Below are 12,411 nucleotides of genomic sequence, written 5' to 3'. Positions count from 1 at the left end.
TATCAATTCTATGAGCAGCTAATAATGTCCCATTCCTAGATAATCTATGCAGTATTTCCACATAAACTTATACATACGTACTTAAAGGTTACATTGTTTTGTAAGAGAGGTTCCCTCCACCCATAGTAAGTGAGTAATTCTGCAGAAACATGCTCCTCACTTCACACTTTACACATACCCAAATTATTTGCTATCGGATGTCGTATTCTACTTACAAATCCAGTCTCCTGTATGTTTCCTGTTGTTTTACCCAGCCCCTTTGGGGACTAGTTTGAGAGCGTTTCAGCTAATTTAATATATAAGTTCGTTATACCAGCAAGAACATCTCTCTATAAGCTGAAAGAAGCCAGAGTGCTTCAAGTTGGCTTTAAAAAAACAAAATGTTAAAGCAAGTTAGAATCTTCAACTATCTCAAGTTAATGAATCAGGTACTAACTAGATAACTTGTAATTTTGTACACCATTACTACACATAAATGTGAGGTTAAATAAGAATGGGGGAAGAAGGAGTTACATGTTCTCATGAGTTCATTTGCATTTTCCCCTACAAATCAGTGTCCTCTAATGCTGAATATTAAGGATTTTGAAATAGTTGACTGATGAGTTTCTTATTCTTCTATTATAAAATACATGTATCTGGGAAATAGGAACAACATAGCAAAAAAAGTCTGAAGTAACTTTTACTAAGTTCTCAGGTAACTGAGTGTGTAAATTCTGTTAGACTTTGACCATGAAAAGAAGATAATGGCTGAGAAGCAGAAGATGATCTTGTCAGCCATTTGTAACCAAAGGACACGACCGAGAGATGACCCAGAGATGATCGTGATGTTCTCTTTGCTTTTTTTCTTCCCTAAGCAAATAGTTGTTAAATCCTAGGTGCAGAACAGCATGAATTTTGGTACTTTGGAAAATAAAATAATTTTTTAAAGTATAGACCCTGTTGGCTGGGCGCTGTGGCTCACACTTGTAATCCCAGCACTTTGGGAAGCCGAGGCGGGCGGATCACTTGAGGTCAGGAGTTAGAGACCAGCCTGGCCAACATGGAAAACCCTATCTCTCTAAAAATACGAAAATTAGCTGGGCAAGGTGGCGGGCGCCTGTAGTCCCAGCTATTCAGGAGGCTGAGGCAGGAGAATCGCTTGAACCCGGGAGGCAGAGCTTGCAGTGAGCCAAGATCGCGCCACTGGACTCAAGCGTGGAGGACAGCGAGACTCCATCTCAAACAAACAAACAAAAAAAGGAATAGTCTCTATTGTTGAGAAGAGTTCGAAATATAATCTGTTGCTCTGGCAGAGAGCCAAGCCAACTAGTCGTTACTGGACAGGAGTCCAACCATACACTTTGGCTAATTTACTTTCCGTCTTCTGCCAACTGAACCAAGTAGCTTATATGATAGCAATAGCAGTAACACATGAATTGTCATAAGTAATATCAAAGTGGAACTCTAGGTTAAAATAAAACATATACTTAAAAGTTACTCAAAAATCAAGGCTTTTAGTGTGCAAAATACTATGGGTTATTTTCTTTATTTACTTCAATTAAATGTGTAACATTTTTCTAAAAACAAAGACATCGAATCAAGGAAAACTTACCTATTGTGTATTAATGACTGCGTTCTTGTTGTTTCTTTCCTTTCCTTTTTATTTATTTATTTTAGAGACAGAGTGTCACTCTGTCACCCAGGCTGAAGTGCAGTGGTGCAGTCATAGCTCACTGTAATCTCAAACTCCTGGTTCAAGCAATCTTCCTGCCTCAGCCTCCTGTGTTGTTGTTTCTTACATTTAGATTTTATATTTATATACCTCTTCTAACTGGTTCTTCCCAGTTTTTTCAATTCAGCATGCCAGAATTGATTTTTAAATTGTGATGGCAATGACTTAGGGGTCTGTGAAACACTATGTTCCTGAAATGACATGTTTTTCTGTTGTGTTTATTTTATGTGGGAAAAAAATAATTTTCCGAGTAAAGATAGAGAAGTTATTTTCATCCAGCTTACAATGCAACCCCCTTTGGGCACAGCTAGTGTACGTTCCTCTCCTGCAGTGCCTGAACAGCAGGAGCTCCTTTGCTTCTTTAGAAATGTCAAAAGCAGGAGGAGCAGGTTGGATATTGTAACAGTACTCTGTGTTGACAGAATCCTGAGCTTCATACTTCTGGAAGCTTCACAATGATGTGGAATGTTATCCTGTGTTTTTCTCTGCCTGTGTCTCTGAAGTCTGTGTGTGTGTGTACACACACACGTATGCTGACACAGATAACTGTTTGAATAGGTCTTGAAGTTAAAACCCTCACTTTACAGTGTTGGTGTCACTGATCTTGAAGCTGCCTTTCTTCCTTGTTTAAGAAAATTGTACTTTATGTAAAGACACCATTAGGACAATGTCAGTAGCACTGCAGTTACATTTTCTGGCCAAAATGACAAGACTCAACAATGAGCCAGAATACAGACTTAATGCATTAAAAATATGACAAGTAAGAGCTTGGTGTAACCAGCCTTCAGATAAAATTTAAAACTGAGGCAGTATTTTTAATGTAGGAAACCAACTAGAGATGTTCGTGCATAATTTGTAACCATGAATTTGGTTCCAGAAAGGGGTCATGAAAAGCATAGCTCTGCTAAGGCTACAAAGCTTCTTTAGGGAAAAGTCACTCAATCCCTTCACTAAACCACCTTCTCTTCAGTCTTTAACGAGGAATGCTTGTTGCAGGAGTGCTTAGTCACAACGCTGGCCCTGAACACTTGTGAAGGATCAGGCATAATACATTCCTCTTCAATGTCAGGAGGTTGGGGCTACCTAGGACTTTCTCTTAGAGATACTTACCTAGGCCTGCTCTCCACAGGAAATATCTCTTGTGTTAGGCTGTTCTTGCATTGCTATAAAGAAATAACTGAATGCTGGGCGCAGTGGCTCACGCCTGTAATCCCAGCACTTTGGGAGGCCGAGGTGGGCAGATCACGAGGTCAGAAGATCAAGACCATCCTGGCTAACACGGTGAAACCCCGTCTCTACTAAAAATACAAAAACTTAGCCGGGCGTGGTGGCGGGCACCTGTAGTCCCAGCTACTTGGGAGGCTGAGGCAGGAGACCCCAGCCTGGGCGACAGAACGAGACTCTGTCTAAAAAAAGAAATAACCGAGACTGGTAATTTATAAAGAAAAGAGGTTTAATTGGCTCAAGGTTCTGCAGGCTGTACAGGAAGCATGGTGCTGGCATCTGCTTAGCTTCTAGAAAAGCCTTGGGAAACTTACAATCATGGGAGAAGCCAAAGGAGGAGCAATCAAGTCACATGGCAACAGCAGGAGCAAGCGAGAGAGAGTGGGGCTGGTGCAGGAGTGGGGGTGTTACACTTTCAAATGACCGTATCTTGCTAGAACTCCCTGTCATGAAGACAGCACTAAGCCATGAGGGATCCACTCCCACAATCCAAACACCTTCTACCAGGCCCCACCTCCAGCTTTGGGGATTACACTTCAGCATGAAATTTGGGTGGGGACAAATATCCAAACAATATCACCTGTCCTTCAGACCATTCTTACCCCATTTTGGAGATTAAAAAAATTATACATTTGTGTCCATTTTGCTAAGGCTTCATCCTTTTTTGTTGCAGGAAAACTATTCATGTACCACCATCCTCACCATCATCATCACAGTCTTTGCTGACACTAGATGCCAGGCACTAATTTCAGGTTTTCAGGTATTAACTCATTGAATCCACATAACAACATTGTGAGATAGGCACAATCAGTAAAGCTTTTTTACAGGTGAGAAAAATTGAGGCAGAGGATGAATTAACCTGTAAATGCTGGAAGTTAATGCATTGACTCTTTCTAGGGTGTCCATCCCTCTCCTCACCAGTACAATGAGGTTTATTCTAAAGGTAAAAATTTTAGATATTATATTAGATCAAAGTGGAGCTCTTTCAATTTAATAGAATTATCAGCAATTCTTCAATCAAACTGGATCATTCCCTCAAGAGCCAGACAGGGACACAAGCCACAAGCTGCCATGAACTAGCTAATCTCAAGAACACTTTCTGGGGTTTATTTAAAAATTTACTGTTGGTATGAAATAACTGTTACAAAGAATGATGGTTCCCTTCACTTAGCTGAGTCCTGGAGCCCAAATAACTGTAAGAAAAGATTAGCAGAAAAGTATCCAAGGTGTTCTAAAGGATTTGAAGGGGATATCCATATGACAAATGTACTTATTCAAGGCAACTGTTTAGGCAAAGCCTGTGTCAGTTTCAGTCTTGGTGACAAGGCATGGACAACTAGTAAAAGTAGTTAAAGTGTCAAATGTGGTGCACAATGAAAAATCAAAAGGGGGAAAATGTGAGAGTCAATGTTTGGACAATCGACATAAAAAAATATGGGCACAATATGGCAGAAGGTGGGAGAAGGTGGCCTCCTGTACAAATGCAATATGCTCAATGAAAGAATGTTTTACATGGGCATGTCAACAGTCAGCCTAATCTGAAAACCCAGCCATCAAGTGCCAGATGAAGAATGCCAAAATGCCAAGAAATATATCAAGAGGTAAAGAAAGCCAATAAAAAAACTTCCATCTTGTGGCAGTTTTATGGAAAGGATTTACATAGAAATCAAGGGCTAATAATGAGAGCATACAAATTACTGTGGAAAATGATGATTAGTGATAATAATTGTTCGAGAAAATGTGTGTCACCTGCCTCTAAATGGTAATTTACTTTTGACTAATGAATAATTCAAGCATCTAAGCTTAGGAAATACCCCACTTCTATCACTAACTATTTCCCTAGTCAGGCCAAAAGGAGAGGACAACAACTGAATAGACCCCAACACCAACCTATTCCTTCCAAGCAATTTCTTCATTGCCTCTGACTGCCTGGTCATGCTGGCTGAGTCCTGAAAATCCCTTTCTTCTTTTTTTTTTCCTTACAACATTTCCTCATATCTTCAGGATTTCCAGGAGGGAAAGTAAGAGCAAAAATGAAGCAGAAGGAAGAGAAACAGGAGGAAGAGCAAGAGGGGGAGAAGGATCAGGAAGAGGATGAGGAGAAAGGAGAAGGAGGAAAGAAAAAGAAGGGAGGAAGAAAAGAAGGAAAGGGGAAAAAAAAGAGAAAGGAGCACACCAAAAGTGTCCTCCCTCCAAATGTTAAATGCATTGAAGAAACTTACTTAGTTTTAGAAGTGTCCATGGAGTCTCACCTATTATATCTTACAGAAGACTCCTTTTGTTGCTCAATGTAAAGTTCTCAAAGTTAATGAATAAGCAAATTAATCAGTTTCCTAGGCGATGTGATTTCAGGAACAGCGGCCTTAAAAATAATCCTACCTTCTCCTGTCTGGTTTGGAAAGTCCATAATTAGAGAGTTTCTCATTTGCTTTCTAATTTGATATAAGGTAAATATCTCTAGGACATAGCCAATATAAATCTCTTACACTTTAGTATGAAATTTTATCAGATACTTTTCTACAGTTGATTGAAGAAGCAAGGAGAGCCAGATACAAAGGGTGCCTAAAGAAGGAAGGAAATGAAAGCAAGTGGAAAAATGACTAGATGCACTGCAGTTTATTTTTCACGCTTGCAGTTTTACCTAAAAGGATGGTGACTATAACTGTACCTCTAACTTGTGAGAGAATCATGTTAATTATTTTTGTGTGTACACCACCAACCATAGAGTGCCATACTATGGATGTTTGCTGAATTAATGAATAAATGAACGCAAGTATTCAGTGATTACTATACTCTTGATATTTTATAAAATTTATACATAACACAATCCCTTGCTACTAGCAAGTTGTCTTCTAAAAGAAATTGTGTACATAGCAAGTATTCTTTCCAACTAGCTATTTCTTTGCATTAATTTCTAAATCAGGTTCTGCCTTCTCCCAACCCACTTTAGCTTCTGGTTAAGAAAGGTATTGTCACTAGAAAACAAAACGGAACTGGTGTTTTTTTGTATGCATAATACATACAAATGAAGAATGGCTAATGATCGAGATATCCAAAAGATGACCTATATCACAAATAGACATATTTAATCATTTATTCAATAATTACTAAGTATCTGCTGTGTAATGAGTAAGGCAGGCAAAGTCCCTGACCTCTTGGTGTTTCTTGTAATAAAGAGAAGTATATTAAAAAGTGTAAACAAATATAGAAACAAAGCTCTTTCAGATTATTACAGATTCGATTTTTAAAATACAAATGTGGTAGAGAGTGATGGGGTAATGGGTTGAGCTAGTTTGGCCTAGGAATGCTTCCTGAGAATGCAATGAGCATGCAATCATGTTAATTTCTGTGGGAAGTGTTCCAGGCATAGAGAACACCAATTATAAAGGGAAGAAGCAAGTGTTCTGGGGACAGAAAGGTGAATGTGGCTTTAACATAGGAGAAGAGTAGTCTTCTTTCTAGCACAAGCCCAATAATTTAAATTGTCATTGAATGATCTTTTAAAATTAATGTCTAAGAATTATAAATGGGTCTTCTACTGTCTAAATTTTAAATCTATCTTAGCTATTTTTTTTAAATTCAGCTATCTTATGTTCCAGATATGCTAGGTTTCAATTCTTTCCCTAATGGGCTTTCTTCATAATTGCACTGATGAGTATTTAAGCATTTATGACAGGCCAGCCTTAAATAGTGAGTTTATGTAGTACCATTATGTTCCCCTTACTGAAGTTAGACAACAAAGAGTATTCCCTCCAAACGTGTTCATTAAGATTCGTATCTGATCTGAAAAGCTTGAAGGAATTGTGGCTAAAGATTTGGACATTAACACATTTATAACCATCAATACATTAGCCTGGGCTCATTTTATCAAATGATCTAGTCATTACCTTGGGAAGCAAAGAGCAGGACCCTAAAAGATTAGATGAAAGGTAAGCTAAGTTTGTTAATGATGGAGAAAAACAAATAAAGCTCAATACACAATACGTGATGAAGACAAAACTATTTTTTGCTCAAAATTTTAGCCATCCTAAACCATGGTTCTCATGTGTTTTTGTATGAAAGTATAAATATTTCCTTGCTGCAATCGAATCTGAGAGATTACAAAGCAGATGAATGTTATTTTTCTAGGGCTATGATACATTACATTTCTCTTATGTGGTGCTGTGATTGTATCTCACTGCTGATTGTGTCTTACCAGACTTTGTGCTTTCCTTGGTTTTAAAAGTAATGGCAATGGTAAACACATCATAACAATAGCTTTAAAATGTTTGTATTTAGTATTATGGTATCAGCTATTTTAATTCAAGGATAACCTAATAGTAAATCGAATGTGACTGTAAAACAACATTTTAAAAAATAGCTGCCATTGAAGACCTTCTTTGGGATGTCACACGTAGTTCTGAATGTCTGCAACAGTCAGAGGATATGATATTCAAATTGGCATATCATCCTCAGTTGAAGGTGACATCTTCTGCTTTTTTTTTCCCAAAAATACCATTTTAAGGAAAAAATAAACTAATGAGGTTCATTTTCTCATGTGCCTCAGAAATAGATTCCAATGACAAAATGAATGGGAGGAAGAGAAAGGGAAAAAGGATGAGGAGGAGAAAAATGAGGATGAGAGATAGAGGAGGAAAAAAGGAGGAAGCAGAGAAATAGAAGAATCAAAATATATTGTAAAAAGACACTTTATTCAAATAAGTACATAATCTCACAGATGAATACTTTCCATGAATATTCTGACACATTTATTTAAATTTTTGAAATTTTACTTTATGCATGTTATAATGTAAAATAGAGGATGAATCTCTTTTTATAATTTTATCTCATTTATGTTAAATACAAAAATATTCTAGATCAGAACTAACAAGATGAAAGTAACTTATTAAAAGTATGAAATTTCATTAAAGTATTATTTAATTTTTTTTGTGTTGGCATGATTGGTCTATTACCAACAACCTTCAAAGAGCTCACTCTTTTGTAATCTTTATTCCTGGTGCTTGATTTCTTCTTTATATCAATCCACTATGTGTTTCACAATTCTAATCTCAGATTTAAAAAATAAACGGTCAAAGGGAGTGGCAAAATGTTTGAATTGCTTTCAGAGTTTTGATGGTATGACCCAGAAGAGATAGAGATTGCCAGAATTAACATAACAGAGGATTCAATGTGCTTCTGTGAGAAGCATTGATTGGGGTGGGAATACAAGTCTGTTTCAAGCTTTCTGTACTGGTAGTAACTACTCACAGCTTCTACTCTTGCTTCTTAACCATAGCTTTCCTTTTTTTTTTTTTTTTCTTTCCGGGGCTATAAGATTTTTATTTGATTTCCATAATCATCCACCTGTATTTCCTTTTTTCTTATAATGAAAAATTTCAGTTCTGTAAGACACCAATATAATGACTTACTTGCTTTATCTCATAATATATAAACAGTTGCAAAATATGAATTACTGCAACTAGCAATATGATGATTGCTTAACAGCTAAAGATTATTTTTAGGGGTTTTTTTTGCTGTGATTATTTCTTAAGGTATATAAAGTCAAATTACTACACAGCTTTCCTTTATAATGGGCAACCAAGTACCATAGGTTGAAGGGCTACTCTTCAGCAGTTATAGCCTTACTTGAAAACCCAGCTGACCTCTGCTAAGAGCTTCCACTTAGTGGTTGGTAGTTGTGTTCAGACTCTGCCTTTGCCACTTACTAGCTCTATTCCTTTGTGAAAGCCATATAATGTCTCTGCCTCAGTTTTCAAATTGGAAAGAAGAGGAGGAAGAAAAACAGAAGGAAAAACCCTATTTTACATGGTTGTTCTCAGACTGAGTAAGAAAAAATATATAAAGCATTTACTTCAATGCCTAGAGCTTAAAAATTGTTAAGCAAATGGTAACTATATTATTTAGCTCATGAGCCAAATTCTTTCCAGATAAAATTTTTTAAAATCAATGGAAATAAAACTTGTCACGTAAAAACAATTTTCCACCTTCAACAGAAATATATGGGCAGGTAAATTCTGTCTTATGCAAACTTTTGTGGTTCTTTAAAATTAACCGTAGGAGGAAAAAGATTTACAATGTATTTTTTGGGGGGAGGGGCGGGAATGGCAGTGAGGGAGACAAGAAATATGTAGGGAAAATCATCTTAGAAAAAATAGAGCTTCTTAAAATTGATCTAAAGCACAGGAGGGAAACTGAGGCCAGGAGATTATTACTCGTCCGCGCTCACATGGTGGGGTGGGGCGGGGCAGCGTTCTCCAGGGTTTCGCCCTTGCGGAAGACCCGCTCCACCTTCTTTCGACCCAAGTGCCCTTGTCGGGAAGAGTATGCAGTCCTCAGTGCCTGGGCCAAGCTCACAAGCCCTCGTCTGTTCCAGGAATTCCAGTCAAAGCTCAGTCCTCTCTCCATCCCGGGGCGTCCTAAGCGCGTCTTTGAACCGCACTGTGGAGTTTCATTCCGAAAGTCCTCCTTAAAGAGCAACTCCAAGGATGGGCTGAAAAGCACATAGAGAAAATGGAACAGTGCGAAGTTGGACGGTCCGTGCGGGTGGCAGCGCCAGTATGGGGATGAGATGCTCACAGGACGGTTTTTGGGCCGCTCACAAGGGTTTTTCCTTTTCTTTTCTTTTTTTCTTTTCTTTTCTTTCTTTCTATCTTTCTTTTTTTTTTTTTTTTTTTTTTTTTGAGACGGAGTCTCGCTCTGTAGCCCAGGCTGGAGTGCAGTGGCGCGATCTCGGCTCACTGCAACCTCTGCTTCCCGGGTCCCGGTTCAAGCGATTCTCCAGCCTCAGCCTCCCGAGTAGCTGAGATTACAGGCGCGCGCCACCATGCCCAACTAATTTTTGTATTTTTAGTAGGAACGGGATTTCACCATGTTGGCAAGGCTTGAACTCCTGACCTCGTGATCCGCCCGTCTCGGCCTTCCAAAGTGCTGGGATTACATGCGTGAGCCACCGCGCCCGGCCTTACAAGGGTTTTTGAAGGCTCCGTTCCCGAAGACTGAGTGAGGTATTCCTCACTCTCTCATTGAAAAGTTGTGTAACAGGAATCTAAGTTCATGCCGTTTGATTCCCAAGACTTCTCCAAGCTGCACTGTACAGCAGGAAAATCGACTAATATTACTGCTCAGATTATCATCATCGTGGCCATTTAAGATGGAATGCGACATCAAGGGTAAACTAGGCATTGAAAAATTCACTTTCAGACCTCCGTTCCGTGCCTCAGTCTCCGGCCGGTCCTTTTCCCCATTCGCCATTCAAGCACTAAAATTTTGCAGTTTGAGAAAAAGAAAAGTGAGGAAAACACAAGAGAAAAAAACCGCGAGGTTTTTTGGGTTCTTTTTTATATATGGAATAGCTTATATAGTCCAATTTTGTTTTCTAAATCGCCCCACACATAAAATGTATAACTCTAGCCAAGACGAAGGAAAAAAGAAATGTAATAGTTGGGAGCAGAGAGAAATAGCCAGCACCACCCGCCAGCACAGAGCCGGGGCGCGGAGCCTCGGGTCGCCCCCTCCCGCTCCTCTGACCCGAGACTCGCCAGGTCTTGGACGTCCTCAGCCTGCGACACCGTTCCCAGGACGGCTCATCACCTATTATCTCGGACTGCAGATTTTGTGTGTACATGTGAAAATTTTCCGCAAGAAACTGGGAAAGATTGTCGATCCTGTTCCCAGCGTGTGGGGGCTGGTGGGGGGTTCTTGTCTGTCTTTGAGTCTTTCCATCCGCACCAGCAGCTGAGGGACAACAGGGTGGGGGTGGGAGGGGGAGTGTAGGGGAGACGACTCCGGGGCCAGGTTCTAAGAGACTCTGGGAGGTAAAGTGTTCAAGTCCAGTCTTTTCTAAATCTTACTGGGGGAAAACTCTGAACAGGAACCATTAGAGAAGAAGGCGACCCCTCTAATAACCCCTATAATAACAGGACCCGGCTGCTGGGCATTGTCAACCGGGAAATAACTCGGTCGCTGCTTTTCTGGCGAAGACGTGCCATAGCCTGGGATAGTAGCCTGGGGTCACAGGGCCACACCGAAAGCCCTCATCTCTCTCTACCTTCTCTCTGCAGAAAAAGCGTGAGGCTGCTCCTCATTGGCACCCACTTAGAAGTTGGTTGATGAAGACTGCAGTGCGCACCCCCAGCAAGGGTAAAACTGGCACATTTGGGCCTGAAATGGGGTCCTCGGGGCCTGGTAGGCTCAAGTATGCCCTTGGTAAGTTCCAGTTTACAGAGAAAAGAAGAGCGTTCACTTCGTTTCTGGTGGCAGGGTGAAAAGGGCAGCTACGTGGCCAAAGGCGAGTGCCCAAGTTTGCAAGGGCCCAAGCTAATATGGGCTCTGATTTGGAGACCGCTGGAACTTGAGCAGTTTGTTCTCCACTTCTGGTCCTCTTGCCTCAGGTGTGCGGTTGCCTGGCCAACAGGAGGTGGGTCCTTTTTGTGAGCCCCAAATGGTGCCAAGAGTGATTCGCGCCACTTTCCGGGGGCATGGAGGTTAAGCAAGGCCGGCAGGAATGTTAGTGAATTCTTGCTTGGGGGTCCACACGGTTTGGTTGTTTTGTTTTTCTGACTCGATTCCAAAGTTGGTGGATTTTTCTGCTCTGGGGTTACAGGGAGCTCCCGGGGCGCAGTATAGGGAAGGTCAAGGAAAACTACTGCTTTCCCATAGGCGGTTGCTGTGTGAGTCACGTCTGGGCTTTTTAAAATTGAACGTTGTTTTGCTCGCTGTTTAGTTTTCTGAAAAGACCATTTCTTAAACTATTGCAATTCAGTTATATCCATTAAGATTGTATTTCTGTTGTAACATATATTTAATGTTTGGCTTTATAAATGCTATTTCCCTTAAGCAGCTCTCAGTCCTTTCTTTGGACCACAATAAAATACAGCTCTTAGAAATCTTCGGTTTCCCTGGGTTCATTTTCATCGCGTGTTCCTCATCCTGCCAGGTTACACGTTTTCCCTCACTGCGAACTGTCAGCCTTATTCCGAGTATAGCCACCACTGACTTCTGATCCTGGACGGTGTCATTCACCGGGGACCCTTAACGTCTCCGGCCGAGAAAGGAGGGGACGGTAGCTCCCTCTCTCGGGGGAGCTGAACCCCTATCCCCTCCATCCTGTGACCCGAGCCTACTGTGAGACCCGGACACCGCCAAGTGGGGCGACGTTTCGCTCTTACAGCAGCTTCCCTACCTCTGCTAACTCCCAGGCCATTTCCGAAGGCGCAAAAGGGAGAAGGAAAAGTTCAGAGAGCAAACATTGCTCTCCAGCCTCCCCCAACCTCCAGTTCCGCTCTTCCTTCCCCTGCTGTCCAAACTTTATACTGTCCACCAGGGGAGACTGCCCCCCGACTCGGCTGTCCCTCACTAACGCGGTGGTCCCCGACCTGGGGTCCCAGATGCACTTCCCGAGGCACGTGCGGGCGCAACAGGGTAACTGCGCTCCAGGCGTGGAACCCCAGTCCTGAGCGATGTGAAACCAACCCCAA

This window comes from Nomascus leucogenys, chromosome 2, assembly GCF_006542625.1.
Source record: "Nomascus leucogenys isolate Asia chromosome 2, Asia_NLE_v1, whole genome shotgun sequence".
Taxonomy (NCBI): domain Eukaryota; kingdom Metazoa; phylum Chordata; class Mammalia; order Primates; family Hylobatidae; genus Nomascus; species Nomascus leucogenys.
The sequence above is the reverse complement of the archived record's forward strand: the minus strand, read 5'-3'. Positions refer to the sequence as shown.